This window comes from Miscanthus floridulus, chromosome 6 (genome assembly GCF_019320115.1).
Source record: "Miscanthus floridulus cultivar M001 chromosome 6, ASM1932011v1, whole genome shotgun sequence".
Classification (NCBI taxonomy): domain Eukaryota; kingdom Viridiplantae; phylum Streptophyta; class Magnoliopsida; order Poales; family Poaceae; genus Miscanthus; species Miscanthus floridulus.
In genome coordinates this window covers 129,096,563-129,124,552 of record NC_089585.1, presented here as the reverse complement: position 1 = coordinate 129,124,552, position 27,990 = coordinate 129,096,563, and the positions used below count along the sequence as shown (strand labels likewise).

General features: G+C 44.0%; 1 long non-coding RNA gene and 1 pseudogene across 1 annotated transcript; both read left to right on the top strand.

The window, feature by feature from the left end:
* Positions 1–176: 176 nt before the first annotated feature.
* On the top strand, positions 177–4,964 carry LOC136459581 (uncharacterized). The gene is made up of 4 exons (XR_010760229.1): positions 177–271; positions 792–907; positions 4,195–4,361; positions 4,704–4,964. It is a non-coding gene; the product is annotated as an uncharacterized lncRNA (long non-coding RNA).
* Positions 4,965–7,931: 2,967 nt separating this feature from the next.
* On the top strand, positions 7,932–11,494 carry LOC136461221 (G-type lectin S-receptor-like serine/threonine-protein kinase At2g19130; annotated as a pseudogene).
* The last annotated feature ends 16,496 nt before the right edge of the window (positions 11,495–27,990 follow it).

Below are 27,990 nucleotides of genomic sequence, written 5' to 3'. Positions count from 1 at the left end.
TACATGTTGTTGTGCATGCACCGCCATCTTGACTGACCACATCCAAGTACACAGCCGATGATCCAAATCTCTTCAGCCAGTGAGTATTGAGTATTAATCCTATTTGCAGTGCTTTTGTGGTGTCCCATGCTTGCAATAATGTTCCTCCTATCCCTAACTACCCATTATTGGTGTAGATTGAGATGTTCGGCCATTAGCACTTTTGTGCATAGAAGGAACTTGATGAAATGCCTAATACATTGCAATCGTGCATGAACTTTTATGTGCCAAGGTACACCAGCAGGAATTTTTGGTCTCCAGTTTCTCTTTTTTTTTTTGTCCATGCCATTGCGGATATCATGATATTAAACAGGTGTACCATAGTTCACAATTTGTATTATGTCCCAGTACTAGACAAGTGTACTTAAGTTCAGTTTGGAAGAAATAAGATATATATTTTGCAGCAGGGCTATTTGCTCAGGTTTGATTGTTTATACCAATTACAAACACTAGAACACTTATGTTTAGAGTTCTGCTGAAAATGAGTCTAGATGAGCTTCATTCGCCACTAAAATTGATGGATATGCCTGACAAAAGTGAAAAAAAAAATGTTGCTTTGATCAACTGTGGCTCTAAATGTTGGGTGACCTTGGAGAGGTTATCAGTGATTCAAGTTGGTGAGGTCACCCGGCTACAGAGCATTCAATTTATACGATTGTTAGGATTCCTGTTAGCAGTCCAACAGGTAACATTTATTATAGAAATTAATATGATTGCTAAGATGTTCTGATGGAAGGAAATTTGGAGTGCAGGGCGGCCACAAGTTCAACGAAATTTCCATGAAGAAATATGTTGCTTCAGTATGCAAGACAACATCGTTTCCAGAGGTGGACTGCCGTGGTTGCTATCTTGTACTGGCAGCTTGTTTGTGAGTACTGAGTACTAATTATTTTAGTGATGCATAGTGCTATTTTTTTAAAGATCAGCATGTGTGGTGCAATATTTTTAGGTCGTCCGATTAATCATGATTAATCGTGATTAGTCGTTCTGATCGGTCCCTAATATTCGATTAGGAGGACCGACTCGATTAGCTTGACCAGAAAGCTGGTCGTCCGACTAGGATAGGGACGACCAGTTTGGTTACTCTGTTTTTGGGCCTGTTTAACTTGACGGATATGTGGGACTATTGAATGTCAATGTTTATGACTTTGTGTTGAACACTTTAGCTTATCTGTACTGAACTAATTTGGTTATAAAATATGCTAGCTGTGTGGCTGCTATGGTCTGCTAAATGTTAGTTATTTTGCTACTACAATCGTGCTGCTGTTCAGGTGCGTCAAGATCAAGACTGCATTAGTGTCACCAGCTAAACACTAATGCAATATTGATGCTTGCTTTATTGTGTATACTATATATGGAAAAAAAATTCCTACTCCTAGGGAGTAGTTACTCCCACGTAGTGTGTGTTCTCTTCTCTGCACACGAGACGAGCGTCAGGTTGATTAGCGAATTACATGAGTGGACTCGTTAAGAAAATAAATCGGTCTTATTTTTTAGCTACTGCTGTTGCATCCCACCGATACAGCTCATTTATTCGCGACGTCTACCAGGTTCGAAGAGAGAGGCCAGCCCGTGCGGGAGGCGTGCCTGGCGGCGGCGGCCCGACCGGCGGCGTGCGACCACCCACTCCAACGGCGGCCCGCCTGGATCTGCGCGCGGCCTCCACATCAAGCGACAACATCTTCGATGTTGGCGCCGGCCGTGCTCGCGACTGTGCCCCTCCCCCTCCGATGGCGGCGGCGGCAGGCTCCCAACACCACCGATGGCCCTGGCAGCGCACGGCCTGACCCGCAGGCACGACATCAGCCCCGCCCCGCTCCTTCACCAACCGGCGGCGCGTGGCCCCGTCCCTTCCCCGACCCGCGGCGGCGCGATGTCGCTCCCCTTCCCCGACCTTCGGCGAGGCTCGGCAAGGGCCGCAACGGGAAGGCAAGGACGGCGAGGTTGGGAGATCGCACGTCCTCTCCGTCGGCATCCTCCCCCAGCGGCAGTGCGGCACCAGAGCAGCATGGAGGCAGGGCACTGCTGCGGCCAGCCTATGGCTTTGGATTGCGCAGAAACAGGTTGGCCGCCGGCTGGGTTGCACGCTTGTTGCCTGCCTTACTGCCGTGTCCGCGGCCCATGAGACATGCGACGGTGGCGGCGGCTTCGCTCAGCTCTGGTAGGCGACCATGGCGTGCCTGCTGGCCTATAATCGAAGATCCTGATGCGGCGTTCATTCACTGGTGCATCAAATCAAGTTTTGAGATCTCCCGCTCTTTCTATTGGATTGATTTGTTTGTCCCTAATCCTAGCTAATCTCCTGAGTATATGGATATATTGTTTCAAGTACAAAAGTATGCAAATATACTCATTTTTCTAATTGAAGTATGCACCCATACTTTATTCACGCAAATATGTATGTACTTCATGTTAATGTGTATGTACTAATACTGTCAAAACTAGTACATGGATATACTCTTCAAGTACAAAAGTATGCAAATATACTTATTTTTCTAATTAAAGTATGCACCCATACTTTATTCACGCAAATGCGTATGTGCTTCATGTTAATGTGTGTATGTACTAATACTGTCAAAAAGTTGTACACAAGCATAACAATTTTTCTCCTGAAAAAATGCCGATGGAAGTACATATACCCTATAGATAAACACTAAAACAATCGTATATGGATATACTCCCAACCGGATATTGTCATATATACACGTATATATACTTGGTCCATTGGTATAAGGACGTATACTCATTAAAAAGTATGAACGCATACTCCCTAGCATGTATCCACATATACTATACTTGTTTTAGGGTATATGGACATACTCTAATTTTAAAAGTATGAATGCATACTATCGTATGTACATATACTTGTCAAGAATGGTTTACACTATCTTTATACACAATAAACAACATTTTTTTTGTGGCATGTAGCCATCACCCGAGATTTAGGAGATTAGCTCCCGTGCATGTATGCATGCAGTTTTGAAAAGGTGCGACTGTGGGATGTGGGAGGCTGTAGCGCCTGACTAATGGATCCGGTGGCTGCATTGAAACCCGATTAGAAGAGGGAGTAATTACTCCTGGGAGTACAGAAAACGCACCCTAAATCAGTCTGGTCAACCAGGGTCGACTAATCGGTCTGGTCGACGACCGGTCTCCTGAGAGTAATATATATATATATATATATATATATATATATGTCCTGATATACATGAACGACCAGGATCGACTAATCGGTCTGGTCGACAACTAATCGTGATTAGTCTTCTGGTCGGTCCCATGGCGACCAGGTTCAACCAGACGACCTGAAAACATTGGTGTGGTGTGCTAATGTTGTTTGGGAGTGTGCATGCCACCATGCGTCATGAACTTTCGCCTATAGGTCAGGCCAAGACCACCTTCATGGGCCTTGGTGTAAACCACTAGCCGCTAACGCCTAGCATGGTCGCCATAGGATACAGTTAGGTAGTGTTTGGTTGGACCTCCTAAATTTTAGTCATTGTCCCATTGAATATTTGGACACATGCATGGAGTATTAAATATAGACTAATTACGAAACTAATTACATAGTTTGCGACTAATTTGCGAGACGAATCTTTTAAGCCTAATTAGGCCATGATTTGACAATGTATTGTTACAGTAAACATGTGCTAATGACGGATTAATTAGGCTTAAAAAATCCGTCTCGTGGAGTGCTGACGGATTATGTAATTTATTTTTTTATTAGTATCCAAACACCCCATGCAACATCCTTCCGACACACCTCCTAAATTTTAGTCGCTAGATCTAAACACCACCTAGTTGCATCTGTTCGCCACACATGGTTATGTGCAACTGTTGAGCAGTGACAATTTCAATTGTGCTTACGTGCTATGTTGCAGAGAGACATGATGGTTTACATTGTTTGGAAAGCAAACTTAAATCTTTTCATGATTTCAATGAAGAGTAAAGCATCTTAGAACTTTGTGAATTTTGACCATGCATCATACCATGATTTGCATTGTTTGGAAAAGCAAACTTAAATCTTTTCATGATTTCAGTGAAGAGTAATGCATCTTAGAACTTTGATGTGAATTTGGACCATGCATCATACCATGATTAGACCACTAATAGATTTATGGCCTGATAATATTTATTGGTTTGTATGTTTATTGCAAGGTTCCATGTTCTCATTCCTCCACTGCATATGATTTCGTCCGATGGATCCCTCAACCATCATCGACATAGCAGATCATTCTCCTGCAGTGGTATCTGTTGTGCCTACAAGGTGCTCGAGGACTAGCGCCACCATTGACAGATTCGCCTTCGTCAAGCGTAAAACTACGGTCAGTGGCTTGTCATTGGTTATTGTCTGGTCTTGTAAATGGTTAGCGCAAAAAAAAATCAAACGATGACAGCCCAGCCAGCCTCACATCAGTTCTTTAAAATGTTAAACCTTTTCTACAAGAGCAGTTTATTCCTATAATAATGCATGATTATCATGGTTTCTCCAGTGTTTCTGGCTACTTTTCAGGTCTGGCAATAGTTAAACGTCTATTTGATTGAGTTATCATAGCTCTAAGCTGTTAATGAGATTGTGCTTACATTACTGATTTTTCCTGCTAATGAGATTGTGCACTAAATCTGAAGGATGCCTAATAACTTATTGATTTGATTACTACATGCAGTAAGATTGAGAATCTTTAACAAGTGTGTCCATGGCAGTGACACAGGTAAGTGAGATGGTTGGGATGAGGTGAGGTGCGGTCTCGGATAACAGGGGCGATCATGTTTTATTATGGTTTCCGGAGGGGTGAAACATGGCACTTACGGTTGTGGGATTGGTGTTAGATGACTGAAAACAAGACACAGTTTTGGGATGAGAAACGGTTGTGGGATTGCTGGTGTCAGATCCCTGGCGTCCTGAATATTGGATTATTATAATATGAATGTCGTAGCAAATGATCATTTTTTTATCATCAGCCTATTGAACTTCTTGACCAATAACAATTTAGACACCTCGTGGTTTTTCATGATTCAACTATTAATGTATGATGATGGGAACTCCTGGCGATTTATAGACAGACATAATATTTTGAAATAGAGAGTTGTGTTTTAAAGATAAATTTGAATTATGTGTTTCCAGTGTCAATTTTCTGGTGTTTCATTGACACTCGTGTAAAATATGTTTGGTTACAAACTAAATGTTTGTAATGATACAACACACGTGTAAACTTAAAGTGCCATTGTCTTATTGTTTTCCCATTGTAACGCACGGACATTTATCTAGTGTGAAAGAAGTATGGAGACCTCTCTTCGTCTATTCATCGAGTGCTTGTACTCAAGGAAGGTCTGAGAATTAGTGGCAACTTGAGCAACTGTGCCAACCTACACCCAGCTTCCTGGACCCGGCAGAATGATTCTAAGTTTGTGGCAGATTTGGAAGCAAAGAAACGAAGTAGTTTTCAACAGCGAGAGAAGGTTAGAGCAGGCGATTTTCACAAGGACAAGGGATGAATGCTCTGATTGGATCTCGGCCGGGGGAAGAGTCCTCCGACCCGTAATGATTGCCCACCATTTAGCGAGTAATTAGCCTTATTTTTTCATCCTCACGGGGTGGTCTGCCAAGTGAGGAAGCGCCTCTCGCGCATGTAGCCTCGCAACTCTGTACTCTTGCTTATTAATACAAAGCCGGATATCCGGATCTTTTAAAAAAAAAGAGTCATACCACTCGCTACACGTGCAGTTTAATATTTGTAGGGTACAATTTGAGGTGAGATATAAGATGGATCAAGTGTGCTAACCTCAAGAGTATATTATATTTAATCCTAATAATCATTCTTTTACCACAAAGAATCTAAAAAACTAGACAGGTCATAGCAAACTTTGGTCTACACCAACCTCCTCCACTGCTCAAGATATTCATTTTAAAAAAAAAATATCTATGTAGTATTTTTTATAATAATAGTAAATCAATAGCATTGATACATTTAAATCGCAGAGTGGGTAATTTTGATATAACTTCAAGAGGTACTTTAATTTAGATTATATATTATGGAGTAGGCAAGTAATTTAGACGTAAATTTAGAGTGTTATTTTAGATTATGTTTCATAATGGTATAAGTGGGAAATTCATACGCAGATTTAGAGATTATGTTATGTTATTTTCATAACAGTAGAAGTGATTATATTTTTAGAAAACATAATAGATCCAATGACTATTATTATAAATAGTGATTAGAGTATAACGAATTGATGTTCGGATTTTTTTTTATTTTTATAAGGCTTTCTAGAATCTATTCTTTTTTCTAGCACATTCCGTGAGAATTAACATGGAACCTCCGATTAGTAATGTAAAATGGGCATGTGAAAATACAAAATTTTTAAAATAAAATCAAAATTGGCATGTGCAAACACATTGAAAATTGGCATACGGAAGCCACATTTGGATGTTGACCTCACAGTAGCCTGCAAAAAGTCAACATAAAAAATCACCCTGCACGGCTGTACCACCAAAATCAACTCAAATTTCGGTTCCAAACAATTATTGGGAGGCGCCGAAGCAGGGAGGGCGATGGGCCTCTTCGGTTTGAGACCCGAGCAGAAGAAGCTCATCGGCGTCAAAGATTACGCGCTGGTGGTCCGGAAGACCGGAACTAGGACGAAATGGGAGTTGATCGACATGATGGCCCCAGTGCATGCAAAACGAGTGTTGGCATAAGCCTCAGAACTCAGTCCCACTTTGTCATTCAGTTTGGTGTGTCTCTGTGTTCTGCTGGAGTGCTGGTGTACCACAGGCTACCAGCCGTTCGGAATTTCGGATTGGGAATGCAGACCTCGGTGCTATGGACTTTCGCTTTGTCTTTTGGAGTTGAGCTGAGTACCAGCTGTTATAGGCGTTTGGTTTGTAATATAGGTTCAGTACGTACGATCCCATCGGAGATCGGACGGAGACGTCCGAAGTATTTCCGCCGGATGACTAGACTAAGGACCGGTCGCCAGTCGGTGTCTCGGTGACGAACTGACGATTGAGACGATCCAAACGAAATGTGTGGCTCAGTTTTTGGATTGGACGACTCCAAGGCCGTCCGGCGACGCAACCAAAATGTGCCGTAGTTCCTCGAATGTGTGGCATGATGACCAAAAGCCAAATAAGTTTGGTGCTCACTGGTGAGCAAGTCAACAAAGTTCGCTAATTGGTAGCTGCAGATGCAACTTACTGCTGACTTCCAACCTCGCAAAGAAACAAATGTTGTGTGAAAATTGAAGCAATAAGACACTGTATAAAACAAACCCATAGAGCGGCCGTTGCTGGCTGCTGTCTGAACGTAGATTGTTTAGTGCCTTAGTCATCAAATCGTCTTGGCCATCACCAATGGTCAAGAATAAATTCTCACGGCCTTATTTTTCTGAACAAGTTGTAATGGGGGTGGAGAATAGCAACACACTATGTTCTTAATGTTAACCAAAGCCTTAGCTTGACGGCATCATAATTCGCCATTTCTTTAGCACAGTTCAAACAACCTAGTGCTGCTAATTTTAGACATCAATCGCTGATGATCGCCTCCAAGTCCCAACTTCCCCTTTACCAATTCAAGTATTCAACGATTCTCAAAGTTGGAGAATACAGACACAATACAAGTCAGCTTGCATATAGCATAATAAACTTTGATTTGCTGACGGTTGTTCAGAATATGGTATTGTTGGCTGAAATGGGCATCCAACCAAGGGCCTCATCTAAATAACGGCTTCAACATCGGGAGGGCGTCACGGCACAGGATTTTCCTAGAGAAGACAAGGAATCCATACAAAAGTCAGATCAATGCTACCACTAACATGAGTAGATGTTGCACATATAAACACCCAGAGCCAGTGTGCATGTGAACTGTGAGTTCACAAGTACCTCTTCCTAACCTTGAAAGCTCTTCTTTTTTCCTTTAGTATGGCTACCTGGCTTTCTCCATGCGCCTTATCCTTACTTTTACTGCAACTTTCTCTCCAACCATCTCCATTGCATGCCACCGATTCCCTCGCTGCGAATCAGCAGCTCTCCGGTGACCAGAAGCTTATCTCTCAGAACGGCAATTTTGCATTGGGATTCTTCCAACCTGCAGGTGAGTACTATTTTTTAAAAGAAAAGCACTCATGTTTCTGTGATATAAAAACGAACAGAATGTGATATTCATTAGGGATTTGTTCTTTTTCAGAAAGTGATCAGTAGAGAAGCACTATAGAATTTCAATCCAAGTCCCAACCTTATCACTACTACAAAGATAACAACACAATATTAGAATCAGAATGTAATGAGTTAGCCTTTTTTTATGATCTGATTTCTCTTATTTTGCATTAGCAGCTGAAACATCAAGTGGCAAGTGGTACATAGGCATCTGGTACAATAAAATCCCAGAACAGACTATAGTGTGGGTGGCAAACAGAGAGAAACCAGTCTTTGATACACTCCTATCAAGACTGTCTCAGATGATGGCAATTTGGTTCTTCTACTAAACCATTCTAAATCTCCCCTCTGGTCTACCAATATCAAGAACAACACAGCTGCTAGTTCCACAGTGGTTGTGCTCCTCGGCAATGGGAACCTTGTAGTCCGACATGAGGCTAATACCTCTGCTGTGTTGTGGCAAAGTTTTGATGATTTCACAGACACATGGCTCCCAGGAAACAAGCTCAGTCGTAACAAGAAAACTGGCATCATCAAACGGATGATCTCTTGGAAAGACCGTGGTGACCCAGTGCAGGGGATGTTCTCCATTCAGTTAGATCGTAATGGCTCACCGCAATATATTCTGCAATGGAATAGACCAGTGGTGTACTGGACTACTGGCAACTAGACTGATAATGGATTCAGTGGTGTGCCGGAGATGTCACCTCTCAATCCCTATCCCAGCCAATGTTTTTAAGGCGTCGCTTTGGCGTCGCCTAATCGGCAAGGCGCTACAGGAGGGACGACTTGGCGGACGACTCGCCTCAGATTGGTATGGCGTCCGCCTTACTACCATGGCGTCCGAAAGTCGTCGATTTGGCGTCCGATTCGTTGAAATCGAGCAAGGCGGGCGCCATATGGGGATGGCCACGGTAGGAAAACGCGGGCGCGGGAGAAAGGACGGGGAAAGTGCAGGCGCGCGGGAAAGCATCGCGCGCGCGGGAGATTAGGCGCGCGGGGAGAGAGGAGCGCAGGAGAAATCAGAGAGCAGAGAGAGGAGCGCTCGCAGGGAAGACGAACCTACCTGCTCGCCCGCGCGAACGCGTTCGCCCGCGCCGCCGGTAGAAGCTGCTGCCGCCGAGGCTCCGCCTCCCCCTCCCCTGTTCCCCATCCGCGCGAGGAGCAGCCGCCGGCGGGCTGCTGTTTCCCCGTCGCCTCTTCTGGTCCTCCATTGAGCAGGACACGAGCCGCTTCGCCTCTCCCTTCCCTCTTCCCCACCCGTGCGAGGAGCAGCCGCCGGCGGACTGCTGTTTCCCCACCGCCTCCTCTGGTGAACATCGAGCAGGAGCAGGACCCGAGCCGCCTCCTCCAGTCTTCCCTCGAGCAGGGGCAGGACCCGAGCCGCCGCCTCCAATCTTCCCTCGAGCAGGAGCAGGACCCGAGCCGCCTCCTCTAGTCTTCCCTCGAGCCAGGTACTCTGCTTCTGCACAGGAGAGGACAACACCAAGGTATGACATGCTTCCAGTTCTCTAGTCTATACTACTGTTGGATGGCCGTAAGGCGTCGCCTCGCCTTACGCCTTACTCGCTTTAGCGTAAGGCGGTAGTTGGTCGCCTCGCCTCGCTTTACCGCCTTAAAAACCTTGATCCCAGCTCAAGGTTTATGTTCCAGTTTGTTGACAATGATGAGGCGGCATATTTCACATACAATATTAAGGATGATGCACTAATATTCACAAGAACTATTATTGATGTGTCAGGTCTGTTTCAGACTTTGGTATGGGCACAGGCACAACAAGCATGGACAAATTCTTTCACGAAACCAAAAGCCAAGTGCAGTGTTTATGGTGTGTGTGGGGAATACAGCACATGTAGTGAGAATGATGCGTCACCATGCAGTTGCCTCAAGGGCTTCAGTGAGAATCACCCAAACAACTGGAAACTAGATGACCGGACAGCAGGCTGTAGGAGAAACATCCCACTGCAGTGTGGCAACAATGGCTCAGTGAAGGTGAAGCAAGATAGATTTTATGCTATTAATAGTGTGAAGTTGCCAGATGACGCACACAACATAGATGCAACCAGTGTTCATGACTGTGAATTAATTTGCCTGAAAAACTGCTCCTGCACAGCTTACTCTCATAGTGGCACTTGCTTGGTTTGGTACAACCATTTGATGAATCTACAAGACAATATTGATGGATCAAGTGATAGTATCTTTATTAGAGTGGCTGCATCAGAACTACCCAACTCAGGAAACAATAAGTTGTTGTTTATTGGGATAATCATTGGTGGAATTTTTGCTGTAAGTTCTGGATTGGCCATTTTATATTTTCTTCATAGAAGAACAACAACAATAGATGGTTTAAATCATGGTGACGAATCTTTGATCAGATTCAAATACAGTGATTTGCAACGCCTAACTAGGAGCTTCTCAGAGCGGTTAGGTGCAGGGTCTTTCGGCTCTGTGTTCAAAGGGGCTGGATCAGACGACACTACAGTGGCAGTAAAAAAGCTCGAGGGCTTTCAGCAAGGGGACAAGCAATTCAGGGCAGAGGTGAGCACCATAGGAAATTTTCATCACATGAACTTGATTCGGCTGCTTGGGTTTTGTTCTGAAGGAGTGAAGAGATTGCTTGTCTATGAGTATATGCCCAATGGTTCCCTCGATAAACATTTGTTTGGAAGTAGCTGTACCACTTTAAGTTGGAAAATAAGATATCAAATAGCTGTAGGGATTGCCAAGGGTTTGGCTTATCTGCATGAGGAGTGCCGGGATTGCATCATACACTGCGATATCAAACCACAAAATATATTGTTGGATGCTTCGTTTGTTCCAAAATTGGCAGACTTTGGATTGGCGAAGTTATTTGGCCGAGATTTTAGCAGAGTTCTAACATCTATGAGAGGAACCGTTGGATATCTCGCACCAGAATGGATAAGTGGTGAAGCCATCACAACAAAGGCAGATGTTTTCAGCTACGGAATGATGCTTTTCGAGATCATTTCAGGAAGGAGGAATCTGGAGCACAAAGACACAAGCATGGCAACATTTTTTCCAGTGTTGATTGTGAGAAAGCTTCATGAAGGAGAAGTACAGTCACTGTTGAGCAAAGAATTGGTCAATGGTGTAAATGAAAGGGAGCTAGAAAGAGCATGCAAGGTTGCTTGCTGGTGCGTTCATGGTAATGAAAGCTCCAGACCAACAATGGGGGAAGTTGTCAAAATTCTGGAAGGGGTGATAGATGTTGAAATGCCACCAGTTCCAAGATACCTTGAAGTTCTTTCTGAAGGTTCAGAGAATGTGAAGTTCTTTTCCTAAGAGCCAACTAAGTGAACAGGTCAGCGGAAATAAGTTTTATATGAGGGTGATCCTATAATGTAATTTTGATGACTGCAGTGTGAAGCCCCCTTACATGAGCCAATTCTTACAATCATTTAGGAAACAAAGGTTGGCTCATTTGTATGTTCTACTTGTGCCACCAGAGCACTATTGTCCCTCTACTTTCGCAATGCTCAAATTGATTCCACCCTCAATCAAGTCTTCTCCAGATAACTCATGTAAAAAAATAAAATGAAATGCCAGTTTTTCAGCTTGGATTGCAGTGGCAAAGCCCAACATATGTCTGGACTGAAAACTGACCGGCTAAATGCAAAAAAATACTTCCAACAATAGTAGAGCACAAGTGTGTGCTTAAAGTTAAATTTAGACTCATCGATTAATCACATATAACAAAACGGATAAAACATGGCAACCAGTGTAGAATAGAGCGACAACAAAGTTACCGTGCTACAAAAAATTGCAAGATGTATCTGTTAGCATTGATCTCCCACCAGTTAGGCCCAACGGCCTAACTGGGCCTTGTCCTCGCGCCCTGATCGGGGGCGCCCAACCCTACATGGTTGGTGGGCCCCCGTCGCACAGCGCTATAAAGGAAGGTGGGGGCCGGGGCTCGCGATATGAGGTTCACCGCGCCGCCAGTCACCCCACCGACATCCTAAACCCTAGACCCGATCGAAAGTAGGGGCGCTGCCAGCGACGGGAAGTACCACCGACGCCGGCAACGCCACCCGACGCTCACGCCGCCGTCGAGGACGCCACAGCGCCGACTCCCTCTCCACCGACCGTCGCTGCCGGCGCGCAGATGGCGTCCGCCAACGAAACCCCGGCCGGAGCTTCAACAACTACGGCGTTTGACGGTTTGCTACTTATCACCTATCTCTCAATCTCTCTGTGAAATCCGATTGATCTATTACTGTGCTAAGAATCCCGATCCGATGAACATATCTAAGAACCCTAAATCTAACAATGGTATCAAAGCCAAGGTTCGACAAGAAATCGATCCGATACGATGCGGATCGGGAAAGAAAACAGGAAAAACGAACTAAGACCTAACCCTAGAAAGAATCACATCACCAATCGGTTCAATCCGAGAAGAAAGAAAAGGAACCCTACCATCTAGATCTCGAATCACACAAAAGGTAAACACGGATCGAGGAAATCGGGTTCAACCGAACCCTAACCCCAGATCCCCTTTTCGGGTGAACGAGTGAGAAGAAAAGAAAGAAGAAAGAAATCAAATCCGAAAGGGGAAAGGGGAAAAGAACAAAAGGCGGCACACTGAAACCCTAACCCTAATCCCATTCGGATGAACAGTAAAAAAAAACCCCAATCCCAAACCCTAACCCTAATTCCCGTGCGTCGGAATGGGGAAGAAAGGGGACGGGGAAGAACAAGAAAGAACACGCCGTTCGTCGGGGATAAACCTCCACCGGCGCGGAAGAAGAAGAAGAAGCGCACCGGCTTTTCCGCCGGCGCCGAAGAAGAAGCCGAGCCGGGGCGCGAACTCGCCGGGCTGGGCCAAGGTAGCGCCGCGGCCAGGCCGCTCGACGGCGGCGTGCTCACCCGTTGGGGAGCACGCGCGCCGGCGAGGGGGCCGGCGACGGCGCAAAGGACCGCCCGCTCTGCTCGCTCGCGGCTGCTCGGTAGCGACTCTCCTCGCTGCTGCGACTGAGAAAGAAGAGAGAGAGAGCAAGAGCCGAAATGGCTAGGGTTCCAGGGCGCCGGCCGCGGCCTGGGTTTTGATCCGCGCGAAACGGTCGCTCGTCCGTCGGATCAGATCGAACGCCCGAGATGCGCTGGGCCAAGTCGAGGCCCAGGCGGGCGCGAGCGCGCGGCGCGGTTTGCCGGCCCAGGCCCAGGTTGCGGCCTGGGTGCGGCCTGTGCGCGCGAAGCAAGCCGGGCCGAGCCGTTTTCAGCTCGTTTTGGGCCGCGCTGGGCTGAAAAATGAAAGAAGAACAAGAAATTTTTTTCTTATTATTTTCCAGAAACAATTTTAAATGCATATTTTGATGAATTTGAATGTTTTTGATACAATTTTCTGTGCAAATTTTATCCAATGATATTTTGCCCAGAAAACAATGAATTTTTTAGTGCTTCTGGAAAATAATAACATGAAAAGATTATTAATGTTTCCGCTGTGCATGATAATTATTGTTCTCTTTGATTAAATTTGAACCAACGGGATAATTTAATTTTAAGAGAAATGAATTTCTGATAATTTTGATGCAATTATGATATTGTTATTTTCTGACCAACGTTGTTAATAACAAATATTATAATTTTTGATCTATGAGAAATTGTGCATTAATTTTACTTCTGCCCAACGGTGATGTAAAATATTTTGCATGGATGAATTATAAGTTTTAATTTGGCCAACGTTGAGTTAAAGCATGGAATTTTATGTATAAATGTTTCTCACTTACTCTGGTATGATTTCAGGAGGCAAATGCATTGTGAACATTGCCAACATCCCGACACTCAACGGAACCAATCACCGTGTGTGGCGGGAGAAGTATGAATTGGAACTTGCGTTGGGAGAGGTCGATTTTGCCATCACCTCACCGTGTCCCACTGAACCAGAGGACCCGGTGAGAGGTGACAATGAATCTGACGCTGATTTCGCTTCTCGGAAGCGTGATCATGCTGAAATAAGAATGAAATATGACCTTGAACATAGGCAATGGACTCTCTCCAACCGCAAGTGCCTGTTGGTAGCCAAAGCCACCATAGAAGAACAGATAAGGGGCTCAATCCCTGAATGTGCTACTGCTAAAGAATATCTTGAGAAAATCAAGAGTCAGTTTACTGGGTCTACCAAGGCCACAGCAAGTTCACTGATTAAGAAGCTTGTGAATGAGAAATTCACTGGTGGTAGCATAAGAGAGCACATTTTGAAGATGAACACTACGGCATCTAAGCTAAAAGAAATGAATTTGAAGGAGGAGGATTTCCTAATTCATTTGATTTTTGCTTCTTTGCCGAAAGAATATGACACCTTCATTGTGAACTATAATATGCAGCCTGAAAGATGGGGCATAAAAAGACTCATCTCAATGTGTGCTCAAGAAGAGGAGAGGATAAAGTCCTCACAAGGTGAATCTGCTCATTTTGTGAAGGACAACAAAAGAAAGAACTTTAATGGCAAGAATTCTAAACCACAAGGGAAACCTAAGTGGGATAAGTCCTCTTCCTCCAGTTCACAGGGAAAGAAACCCCAGGATTCTGAGAATCAGCAGTATGGTGGAGCTGAAAAAGATCAGTGCAAGCACTGCTTCAAGAAGGGACACTACAAGAGGGATTGTCCAGACTTCCTGAAATCTCTGCTAAAGAAAGGTGATGAATTTATTACATTTGTAGATGAATCTCTGTATTTATGTTATGATAAATCCACTTGGTGGGTTGATTCAGGAGCAACTACTCATGTTGCAAATTCTTTACAGAGGTTAAGTGGGACGAGAACCTTGCAAAGAGGAGAAAGAACGATTAAAGTTGCAAATGGACTGCAAGCCAATGTTGAAGCCATTGGAGTTTTTTCTTTAGAATTGAATAATGGTTTTGTACTTAGACTTAAAGAAGTACTTTATGTTCCCTCTTTGCGTAGAAATTTGATAAGTGTTTCGAAACTTGATGATGATGGAATTGATTGCCATTTTGGTGATGGCAAGTGTAAGATACTGGTTAATAATAAATGTGTTGGTCTTGCCTTCCGACAAGACAAGCTTTATTTATTATCTCTTGCTGAGAATGCGAACAATGTATGTGATGAGAATGTGAATGATTCCCCATCTACGGATGTAACTAAGAAGCGGAAGAGAATTGATACTGTCTCTTCGAAATTATGGCATTGTCGCTTGGGCCATATTTCGAGGGGAAGAATGGAACGATTGGTTAAGGAATCAATTCTCCCGCACTTAGAATTTTCAGATTTAGAGCAATGTATTGATTGCATCAAAGGAAAGTATGTCAAGAAAATTAAGAAAGATGCCAAACGAAGCACAGGAATTTTAGAAATAATCCACACAGACATATGTGGTCTTTTTCCTGTGAAAAGTGTGGATGGTTATGACTCGTTTATAACATTCACAGACGACTACTCTCGTTATGGCAATATTTATCCAATTAAAGAAAGATCAAAAGCATTGGATAAATTCAAAATATTTAAAGCTGAAGTTGAAAATCAGCACAATAAGAAAATCAAGATAGTACGATCAGACCGAGGTGGAGAGTACTATGGGCGACATACCCCATATGGCCAAATTCCTGGACCATTTGCAAGGTTCCTACAGGAAAATGGCATAGTTGCTCAGTACTCCACACCGGGGGAGCCTCAGCAGAATGGAGTGGCTGAAAGATGTAACCGTACCTTAATGGATATGGTAAGAAGCATAATGAGTTACTCCACATTACCGATTAGTTTATGGATGGAGGCACTGAAAACCGCCATTCACATACTTAATCGAGTACCAAGTAAATCGGTGCCTAAAACACCGTATGAATTATGGACAGAAAGATAACCCTCACTTAACCATTTGCGTGTGTGGGGCTGTCCAGCTGAGGCAAAAGTATTTAACCCAAACATAGGAAAGTTAGACTCTAAGACAGTCAGCTGCCATTTTATTGGCTATCAGAAAGATCGAAAGGATATCGTTTCTATTGTCCTGACAGACATACGAAGATTGTAGAAATAAGACACGCTGTGTTCTTGGAGGATAACATGATCAGGGGGAGCATGGTAGCATGAAAAATCAGCCTACAGGAGAAGCGGGTACATGTACCTACTCTGATGGTTGAAAAACCATTCTTCACGCTACCTGCTGCTGTTGCACCGACAGTGCAGGACACTGTAGTGCCAACACCTATTGCAAGTTCTCCCGTGACGACAATGAATGAACATGAGGAACCTGTCCTTGAGGTACCTATCCTTGAGGAACCTATAGAACCAAATGTTGCACATGAGGAAGAACAACAATAGCCCAATGTGGAACAAGTGCCAGAGGCACCTAGAAGGTCTCAAAGAATAAGAAGATCAGCTATTATTGATGACTATGAAGTTTATGAAACAGAAGAATGTCAGATGGGGGATGATCCCACCTCATTTGAAGAAGCCATGAGAAGCAACCACTTATCAAAGTGGCTTAAGGCCATGGAAGATGAATTGAAATCAATGAGTACCAATAAAGTTTGGGACTTAGAAAATATTCCTAAAGGAGCCAAAACAGTAGGCTGTAAATGGGTCTACAAAACGAAATATGACTCCCAAGGGAATATAGAAAGATTTAAAGCGCGACTCGTGGCGAAAGGCTTCACGCAAAGAGAAGGGATTGATTACAATGAGACGTTTTCTCCAGTCTCATGTAAAGATTCCTTCAGAATTATAATGGCACTTGTAGCCCACTATGACTTGGAGTTACATCAAATGGATGTAAAGACGGCTTTTCTAAATGGGGATTTGGAAGAAAATGTTTATATGGCACAACCGAAAGGCTTTGTCGTAAAAGGAAAGGAAAATATGGGATGCCGCCTAAAGAAATCAATTTACGGATTGAAGCAAGCTTCAAGACAGTGGTATTTGAAGTTTGATAGAACGATAAAAGTTTTTGGGTTTGAAGAAAATATTGAGGACAATTGCGTTTATGCAAAGTTTAGGAATGGAAAGTATATATTCCTAATTTTGTATGTGGATGATATCTTGCTTGCTAGTAGTGATATCAATCTACTAATGGAAACGAAGAAACTCTTGTCCTCAAACTTTGATATGAAAGATCTCGGTGAGGCCTCGTTCGTTTTGGGAATAGAGATTCACCGAGACAGGAGAAAAGGGGTTCTAGGATTATCGCAAAAGGCATACATAGAAAAGGTCCTGAAGAAATTTAGTATGCATGCGTGTAGTCCTTCACCTGCTCCTATAGTCAAGGGCGATAGATTTGGAGAACATCAGTGTCCCAAGAACCAATATGAAATTGACCGAATGAAAGCGGTACCGTATGTTTCAGCTGTTGGAAGTTTACAATATGCTCAAGTGTGTACACGCCCTGACTTAGCTTTTGTTACCGGGTTACTTGGCAGATATCAAAAGAATCCAGGAATTGAACATTGGAAATTAGTGAAGAAAGTCTTGCATTATTTGCAGGGTACGAAATGCCTCATGCTTACGTATAGAAGATCTGATTCCCTACAGATAGAGGGGTATTCAGATTCTGATTATGCGGGAGACGAAAGAAAATCCACGTCAGGATATGTATTTACTCTCGCAGGAGGGGCTATATCGTGGAAAAGCTCCAAACAAACCGTAACTACATCCTCGACAATGTATGCCGAGTTTGTAGCATGCTATGAGGCAACGGGGCAGGTGAATTGGCTGAAGAAATTCATACCCGGATTGAAAGTGATTGATGATATAAATGAACCACTGAGATTGTATTGTGATAACAATCCAGCGGTACAGTACGCTCACAATAATAAGTCAAGTGGTGCTGCCAAACACATTGACATAAAGTACTATATTGTGAAAGATAAAGTTCGGGATCATATAATAAATCTTGAGCATATAAGTACAGAGAAAATGCTCGTGGATCCGCTCACAAAGGGCTTACCACCCAACGTGTTCAAAGAACACGTAGCCGGCATGAGTTTAAGGGAAAGCCTATGATACCGAACATACAAAGGGCCTAAAGAAAGTTTACATTTCAAAGCGGAGAATTGTATTGTGGCTGTTAGTCTAACGGCACTAATTGCTGTGACGATGGGACAGTTCTATGCACTAATCTGTGATGAAATAGGATGGAAGCAAGAAAAATATGAATTGAAAGTTTTGAGTATGAAATTAAAGAACGAAGAATAGATGAGAGATCAAGGGGGAGAATGTTAGCATTGATCTCCCACCAGTTAGGCCCAACGGCCTAACTGGGCCTTGTCCTCGCGCCCTGATCGGGGGCGCCCAACCCTACATGGTTGGTGGGCCCCCGTCGCACAGCGCTATAAAGGAAGGTGGGGGCCGGGGCTCGCGATATGAGGTTCACCGCGCCGCCAGTCACCCCACCGACATCCTAAACCCTAGACCCGATCGAAAGTAGGGGCGCTGCCAGCGACGGGAAGTACCACCGACGCCGGCAACGCCACCCGACGCTCACGCCGCCGTCGAGGACGCCACAGCGCCGACTCCCTCTCCACCGACCGTCGCTGCCGGCGCGCAGATGGCGTCCGCCAACGAAACCCCGGCCGGAGCTTCAACAACTACGGCGTTTGACGGTTTGCTACTTATCACCTATCTCTCAATCTCTCTGTGAAATCCGATTGATCTATTACTGTGCTAAGAATCCCGATCCGATGAACATATCTAAGAACCCTAAATCTAACAGTATCCTACATGCGCCAGGCAGTAATCACTAGCAAGCAAAGTACTAGCAAACACATCACAATCAGACACCACATTATACTCGAGCTCTGCGTATCGGATTTCAGTCGCTAGGGCAACTAACCCAGGAGGCACGGCACGGCGATGCTGAACTGCGGATGGCCGCACGCTCCCAGAATGATGAGCCCATGAAGGACCGATGCAGCGGCACAGCGAAAGGCAAAGAGCAGGCGGGGCCAGGGCGCCAGGCGTCGGCCTTCGGACACGGGGCCCGAGGGACGACGCAGGGCTCTGTGACCGGAAGGCGCCTAGGCAGGATTGCGGGAGGGGGGATTTCAGGGTCAGTAGTGGCGCGGTCAGCTGCGTTGGAGCCGCCGCCGGTGGCCGGTGTCGAGTCTGCAAGCGAGACAAGGTTGCAGACGAGGTGGCTGTCCAATTTTTCGATGGGCTGGGTTCCTTATCTGCTGCTGGGCTGACTGATCAATGTGGGCTTCATGGGCTGGCGGTGCCGCTTGCTTGGATGACTAGACTCCAGACGAGTCCATTCCATACTCCAATTTACCTCCCTTAAGCTCTCTAACATCCAAAACCATTTTCATCTGGGTGGTTGCTGATGTGGCGCTACGTCAGAGTGGAATAAATCAAACCGAGCTGAAAGGTCAGTCATACTGGAAATATTTTAGAAAAGTATATCCAAAAAATCATAAAAATAAATTTCAAGAATTTATCCAATTCCTTTTACATGGACACAGGGGCGGATCCAGGGGGGCTCGAGCCCCCTACCCATACCGGAGCAGTGGAACTCCCCTGGAGCCTCTTGATTTTTTTAGGCAAAGTTCTATAGTGTAGGTGGGGCTGAGACTTAAATCGAGCAGCAGTCGGAGGTATGTGTTGTTCAGCCCCCTAAAATTTTTCCTGGATCCGCCGCTGATGGACACATAATGCAATTAATAATCCTGAAATCTGGTTTAATTGTAGAACGTGATGCCCATCCTGTTGTTTGGTGAAGCTTCATCGGCTTAACCAGTGTAACTCAGCAGCAGTTAACAAGTATGTTAAATAACTATATACTGCGACATATTTTTTTTGATTGGGTACAAACAAACAAAAAATCCTCTATTGTTTGGCGAAAACCTTAACCTAGGTCGTCATGGTTTTGCTTTCCGCTGGATGCTCGGCATTTTTCAGCTAAGCCAACCTGGTACCCCAACATGAACGTACCAACAGCGGCTATTGAAACCAACCATTGCTCCAGATGCGGCAACGATATATTTGACTTGAGCCCCTTAACTAGCCTGCAAAAGTTGGAAGAAAAAATACAGCCCAAAAAGTTATTACGATCGCACAAGAAGCTCTTCTTTTTTACTAATTATTATATATATTTTTTTTTGATGATTTTGCATGGCACAGGAGGCACACGCCGTTCGGTTGCTGCGACCAGTGTGGAGAGCACGAACAGAGAGGGTCCCTTCCCCTGACCCTAAGAAGGCACGACGAACTGTCTGAATCACTGAAGAACGCAGAATTGCCGCCATCGATTAAAGTGCTAGGATGCTAGTACATTACCCAACCGAGAAAAAGTTAGCGCAGCATCAATATGCACTTCAACTGATCAACAAAAAATTTTAAAAAATAAGAGCTGAGTGAAGCTTGCTTTTACAGATTTTAGGTTAACAGGGCAGGATTAGTTACTTATTGGTTCACTGTTTCCTGTTGCTAAGGGCATGTACAACGGCAATAATTATGCCGTCTGTATACCGTATATTTTGCAAAAACGTCCCTGGCAAGCTTGGAGACGGGCGGGGTCGTCGACTCACGAGGCGACGACTGCGGCTCGTGCTCCCAAGCTCACGCGACGGCAGATGCAGCGTTGTACGGGCGTCGTCTCTAGGCTACACACGCTCGGGGTCCAGTTGCGGCCGCGCCTGGTGGCTCAGAGCACCGGAGCTGTCACCGGTGCTCGCCGGCGACGACGCCATGTGCTCGCTGGCGACGGCGCCATGAGCATCGGAGCGTGCGATGATGGAACAATGCTAGGGCGTGGCACTGGCAAGGAAGAGCAAGGATGTAGTCATTGCGGCGGGGTCCCAACCTTCACAGGTGGTGGCAATGGCTTGGTGGCGACGGATTCCTCCATACCTTCATTTGGCACCATCGATTTATCCTCATTCGACAGCAATCGAGGATGCACTGGTAGCAGCCTGATTTCTCCTCATCTTTAGTGGCTTCGTGCAACCACCTTGCTCTCTTGGATCGATTCTAGTGGCAGCACGACTAGGAAGGGAATGGAGAACGCAAGCAAGGGAGGAGAATAACACTCGGTTCTCGGTCCTAAAATATATGTGAAAGGGAATTCTTGTTGTTCTAGTAAACCAAATACTTGCACATATTACTTGTTGTGGTCTTATTTCTAGTGTACTGAACACTTGCACATATTAAATAGCAACACAATGGTATACAAAATAATATTCATGAATGATCTTGGCTACCTGCAAAGTATTAAACCGTTCGCAGACGACCCCTATCTGTGGCTTGTACGGTCAGTCTCTCTAGCTGTTTGTACATCGGATTCGAGGCTCTTGTAGACGGCCTCCCGTCTATGGGTTGTGCATGCCCTAAGAAACATTGATACTGATGAGTGCAAGGTCCAATAAAAACGTAGGTATATATATGAAACTAATTTAGGAAGATGGACTGAGCAACTCAAACCGTGCCATGTTAAATTAGATTGTGACAAAGGAATGAACAAAAGAAAGCCTATATTCTAGCTGAGGAGATGATTGTGTTAATTAGTTTTAGTTGTCTCGGTTCTATATTACACTAGTACATAAAAGATTTTTAGGAATGCATTCCTTTTCTATCAGAGGCAGTTAAACTAGCACATCGCCTCTAACGTCGCCAGGAGCACCGTAGCTTCGTGACCGTCGCTGAAAATTCATTTTCAGGGACGGTTCCATTAAGAAATCCGCCTCTAAAAATGTGGTTCCATTAAGAGAACCGCCTCTAAAAATGCTATTTTCAAGAACAGTTGCTTATGTCAACCGTCTCTGAAAATGAGTTAAGACAACCACCTCTGAAAATCGATTTTTAGAGACGGTTGACTCCTTGAAAATAGCCGCAGTACAAATAAATTCATATCTTTTTTAAATGAAGTCGGATGAAGACAAAATTATATCAAAATTGTAGAGCTAGACGAGATTTAAAACTTTGTAGTTGATAAATTTTTTTGTTTGAGATCATTGAGGGTTACAAATATATAAATTAAATCTCAGATTTTTCATTTCAATTTTTTGAATTTCTCAAATGACCTTAGATGGAGAAATGTCCTATATGAAAGTTGTAGTGCTCGAAGAGGTCTAAAACTTTGTAATTGAATTTTTTTCATTTAAGGTCGTTTAATAGTCCAAATATTGATTACAAGATCCATACATATTAGTATCAATTGATAGCATTGTATATCTCAACAAGTGACTATGTGGTGTAGTAGTAGGGAACGGAGTGCGCGGAGTGAGAGGTTGCGAGTTTGAATCCTAACTGTTGCGCTACATCGGATGGTGGTGAAAATTAAAGTCTACAAGTCGCTGGTTGGTCCTCAAGGCAGGGGCGGTTGTCTTAAGAGAACCGCCTCTAAAAATCACTTATTTTTACAATCAGTAGCATTGTTGCGGTTTTCTAAACCGCCTCTAAAAACTTATTTTAACCGTCTCTAAAAATCTTTTCTATACCAGTGTTATAGTCTATTAATTCAGGAAAATTTTAGGGCCTTGAAATAGGCGGATTCCCCTCTTTTTTCCTGCCATGTCATTTTAGCACTCATGTTGTTGGTTGAAATACGAATTATGGTTGCGGCAATTTTTTTTAACACTGTTGCATCAATATGTATTTGGTTACTTGATCACGCCCTATTTAGGTATATAGGCTATCCATAGTTCATGAATATATTTTGTCGTATGGTACTTTTGAAACAGTACCTTCCATATTAGTTTATTCTTACTCTCCTATATGATGCTGCTCAACCTAGATCTTTTTGCCCAGGCTGTTACGCACCATATGAAGTGTTTAATGCACCTACGATACCACCAATTGAATTGCGACCCTTCTTCCAATTTGGTAAGTTATTGTCCTCCAACTTTCTTTGTTGCTTCTAGCCATGTTTGTGCCACTAAACACATATATGTTTTGTGCATCAAATTAAGGTACCTTCATGATTTGCTAGACCCTACTCCAGTATATGTTCAGGCTGTTGTGGTTCCTTCACCTGCATTACGCTCAAGAATTAGGTTGCCAGACTTCCTGTTTCGAACTATGCCAATCCAGTGATTTTAATTATTGCTCTATATTGACATGTTTGTATGTTGCATGTTGCGGTGGAGAGATAAATTGGATATCTGATTTTCAGTGCATGTCCATGTTTTACCATCCATTAACAAATTTTCATGTCCTAAGATTGACCAAAATTAAATAAAGGAGAAGGATCAAAAATCTTGGACAAGAGAAGCACACAAGTAGGGGGAGCAAGCTCATGAAATTGATTGATTGCATTTGATATGTGCATTTTCATGTGCTTACTTGCATTGCATAAGTTTTAAAATTTGATATACATGATTGTGTGGTGTATGTTAGTGATAGAATTTGATTGATGAAATAAAAACTAGCATGCATAGGATGGTAGCTAGACTTGTGTTTTTTAAACAAAAACTAGAACCTTGCTTATAATGTTGATCTCACGGGGTTTCTAGTGTTTTTGTTGTCTAGCTACTCATGGTGCTAAGGATGGTGTTAAAATGTGCACTCCGACTGGTATCACGCATCAAAGGTTAATTCTTTACACCTTAGCATCATTGGTAGTAATTACTCTCCCATAAATTCTAATCTATGCATATGTGCGAGCTTCAAACCAAACACTCTAGCACATATGTAGGGGGAGCTAATACTTTCAAAATTATTTACACATGATAAAATTGCTTGGGCAAGCAACATGAATCCAAAAGTGCTTAATTTCCATATCTTTGTAGAGTTGACCAAAAAGGGAAAGATTGAAATGTCCTTATTTGGTTTTGGTAATTGAGTGACAACCTTATGTAGACTAATATGTGTTTGAGTGAGATACACATGTGATTAGTCCACAAGTACATCATGTGTGAGCAACCTATGTCATGGAGGTGAAATGACTTGGATATGTTGCAAGGCTCACACATATGATGAAGGAGCTCATTGCATATAAGACATGACATTGAGTCATGTGACTAAGGTGAAAAAGATCAAGACAAAGCTTGGCTTGATGGACCGGTTGCAAGTGTGAAGGGCAAGTCTAGTGAGGACTTGGCACCGATGGACCAAGGCAATGGAGAAGAGCAAGTGAGGTCAAGATCGAACCAACAAGGTTACGTGATAATATGAAGTGGATCATATCATTTGTGATCATGTTGGTGCATATGTTGCATCGATATTGGAGGAGATGGAATGGAATACGCAAGGCAAAGGTATAACCTATAGGGCATTTCATTTCACCGGTCATAGGTGTGAAGAGAAGTTCATGATCGGGTTTAGAATAGATGACCATACTATCAAGAGGGGCAAACTTGTTTGCATATCGGTCATCTAGTGCCACTTGAGTGATCTAACTTTGCATCATTGCTAGGATTGAGTGGCATGGTGAATTGAGTGACCGATCCTTTGAAAAATATTTGTGAAAATACTAACACACTTATACTTGGTGGTGTACACTTGATGGTGTTGGCACATTTGTAAAGGAGAGGTCATTGGAGTTGAATTGGATCAACTTGGAGAAGAGAGAAAGGTTTTTCGGTGTGCTCCGAACTATGTGATGGCTCTTGGATTGGAATTCTGTATTGATCCATTGTGTTTTGGATCAAATATGCAAGTGGGATGTGTATCCCTCTTAATAAGCTTTTCAAAATGTCCAAGATCATCAAAATTAGACTTTGGAGCTAAGAGTAATAGCCATTTTAGTGCTGAAAGGTCTATGACCGGACTCGGTGACCGGACGCGTCCGGTCAGTATCTGTGAGTTCAGTCGAGAGTCTGGTCAGTGTTTTTAACGCGTGCAGGAGCAACCGGACACACGGGGAGTCCAGTCAGTGATGACCTAACGCGTCCGGTCAACAAAAGAGCTCTCTGAAACCTCTTTGGAAGTGATCGGACTTTGGAAGAGTCGAGTCTGGTCATAGGAAAAAGGGGAGTCCGACCAGTTGTGTAGAGACGCGTTGGTGACTGGACTCGGCCTTGACGCATCCAGTCGTTGGGCCTAGACGCGTCCGGTCAGGAGTATGCGCGTGCGGGAGCTAGCCGTTGGTGAGCAATGGTCATCTTCGAACGGCTAGTACACGTGGCGCACGAGGAGCGACCGGACTCTGCGACCTGCATGTTCGATCACTGCAACAGCGAGTCTGATCAATATGAAAAGTGCCCCGTGAAAGGGGTAACGGCTATTTTAGCCCTTGGGGCTATAAAATGAGTGTGTGGCCGGCCTTGGCACATGCTTGGCACCCTTGGGACTTAGTGTCCATGCTTGGGGAGTGCTAGGAGAGCCTCTAACTCACTTATGCTTACAAGAGTGCGAATCAATTGTGAGTGAGTGATTTTAGTGCGATTGCATTGAGAGATTGCATCGAGTGGCCCTAGGTGTACGAGTTGCAAGCTGGTGGTTCTTGCTACTCTTGGAGGTTACCACCTCCTAGATGTCTTGGTGGTGGTCTCCGTCGAAGCACGCAAAGAGGATTGTGCGGTGCTCCGAAGAAGTGATTGTGAGTGGTATTGTGCTCACCTCATGGGAGCCACGAAGAGCAACTCTAGTAGAGTGTGTCATTGAGCTACCTTCACTTGGTTCATGGGGTTCTTACGGCACCCAACGTGTGGGCTTGGCGTAGTGCCAATTAGCCACTGAACCACCAAATTAACGGTCGACACAACAGAGACTAGCATGTTGGTAAGCACATGAACCTCGGGATAAAAATCATCGTGTCATCCTTATCTTCCCATTGGTTTGCAATCCCCTTACACAAGCTTGTAATTACCTTCATATACATTGTGCTTGTGTAGTTGCTCTTATAATTAGTTGACTTATGTAGTTTGCTAGTTACCTTCTTACTTGTGTAGCATAGAAGTAGCTCCCTTGCGTAACTAATTTGGTTTTAGTAACCTTGTTAGTTACATTGCTTAGTTTGTGTAGCTAAGTGATTTGCGTTCTCTAATTTGGCTTGTGTAGCCTTGTTACTGAGCATTGCTAGTGAGCTTAGGAGCTTTGTGCTTTTGCTTACTAGATTGTGTAGGAGCTCTCCCGGTTGCGTGAAATACTAGTTGCATAGCTAGCCGAACACCTTTGTTACCTAATTAGGATTTTTATAAGGTGTTTGTGAACTTAGATAGAGGGAGTGTAGTCTTAGCTAGACCGATAGTTTTAATTCTACATTTGTTTCGGTTAGCCGGCACGATTAGTTTTAGAAAGGACTATTCACCCCCTCTAGTCTACCATCTTGACCCTACACCTCTAACATGGGATCGACTCATGACAATTTCAGCACTGTAGTTTCTGCTTGGCCCCAACGTCCATCTAGCGATTGTTTACTGTGTTTCCCATATTTGCCCATTTCAAAGCGTGCTCTTTTCCAGTAGAAAATGGGGCATCGGTTTTATGTTTCCCCCTACGTGTTTTCCACAGCTTAATTTCGATGTTTTACTTAGTTTTTTTAACAATAGGTACCAGCAAACTTAATGTTTCACCAAGCATTTTTCCTATTGATTTTGACTTGATTAACATTTTTTGCCCAGAGCCTAGGCACCTGTGTGGCTCCACCTTTGGTTTGTGCCACTTCAATAGGTATGTTTCTCTTGCGTACGGAGGGTGTATGCCTGTCTCTTTAGCGTTTCACTTCATTTGATCCTCTAATCCCCCATTCTTTGCTTTTGTTTCCTACCAGAATTGGCGCTCCTGACAGTAATCAGTGCCTTCAAACAACCAAGCGCTGAGATCTAGATCCCAAATCATGGACCTCATCATTATCATGGCCAAGGTGTTTGATCGAATAATGATGGGTTGGATTTGTATGGGATTAAACTCCAAGGACTTGAATTCGTGAATCTAGGACATGATAATTATGCATGAATGTGTAACATTGAAATTACTTGAGACCTGCATTTTTTTACCTTATGTAACAAATTGTTATTTACCACAGGATGTTCCATGGACTACCAATATTGCATTTACATGTTATTGCACAATGTTTGGTGCATGATAGGTTTACATAATGACCTCATATATGTTACTTTTTTCAAAATTGTAGTTGGGCCTCAATGAATTGTGAAATATTCATCTGATAATTCTAAGTGGTCTTTGAGGTTGTATGGAAAGAACACAAGATAGTCGTAAACGTTACCAAGACATGTTTTCTATTTATAGAGCATGTATACTCTGTTTAAGTGTTACTCCACGCGCGCAAGGGCGCGCGCATTTTTCTAGTCTAATAAAAAATAGTGGCGAAGCTCTTGTGCTTTTGAAAGGATAGTTGCAGGGCGGGCATGGTGGAAGATGAGTAGCCATTCCACTTAAAAATACTTGTATTCCTTTGGCATGTCGCTAGGCAGAGTTGTTAGATTGATCTCAATCCCAAACTGGGCCCAACGGCCTAGTTGGGCCTTTGATCCGCGCCCTGATCGGGGGCGCCCAGCCCACTATGGCTGGAGGGCCCCTGTCACACTGCACAATAAATAGAGGTGGGTGCTGATATCTCTAGTCACGAGGTTCCCCAGAGCCGAGCTCCCCACCGACAAACCCTAAACCCGATCTAGAGGGCGCGTAGCCAGTGATGGGATGCCACCAGCCACGCCACCACCGGACTACGTCACCGTGACCACTGCACTGCACCGCCACCCGTCTTCCCCGACCATCGCTGCCCTAGCGCAGACACCGACTCCATGGCGGACACGAGCAGATCCTCCTCCACTGCGGTGTCAGGTTTGACACGTTCATCTTCTACCCCTCTCTTTCTCTCGTTTTACCTACTGTTACTGCACTAGTAGATGTTCTAGGATTCATGATTCTATTCAACAGCAAGTATTCGGCTAGATCTATGCTTCTAGTGATCCTATAAGTATTAACAATG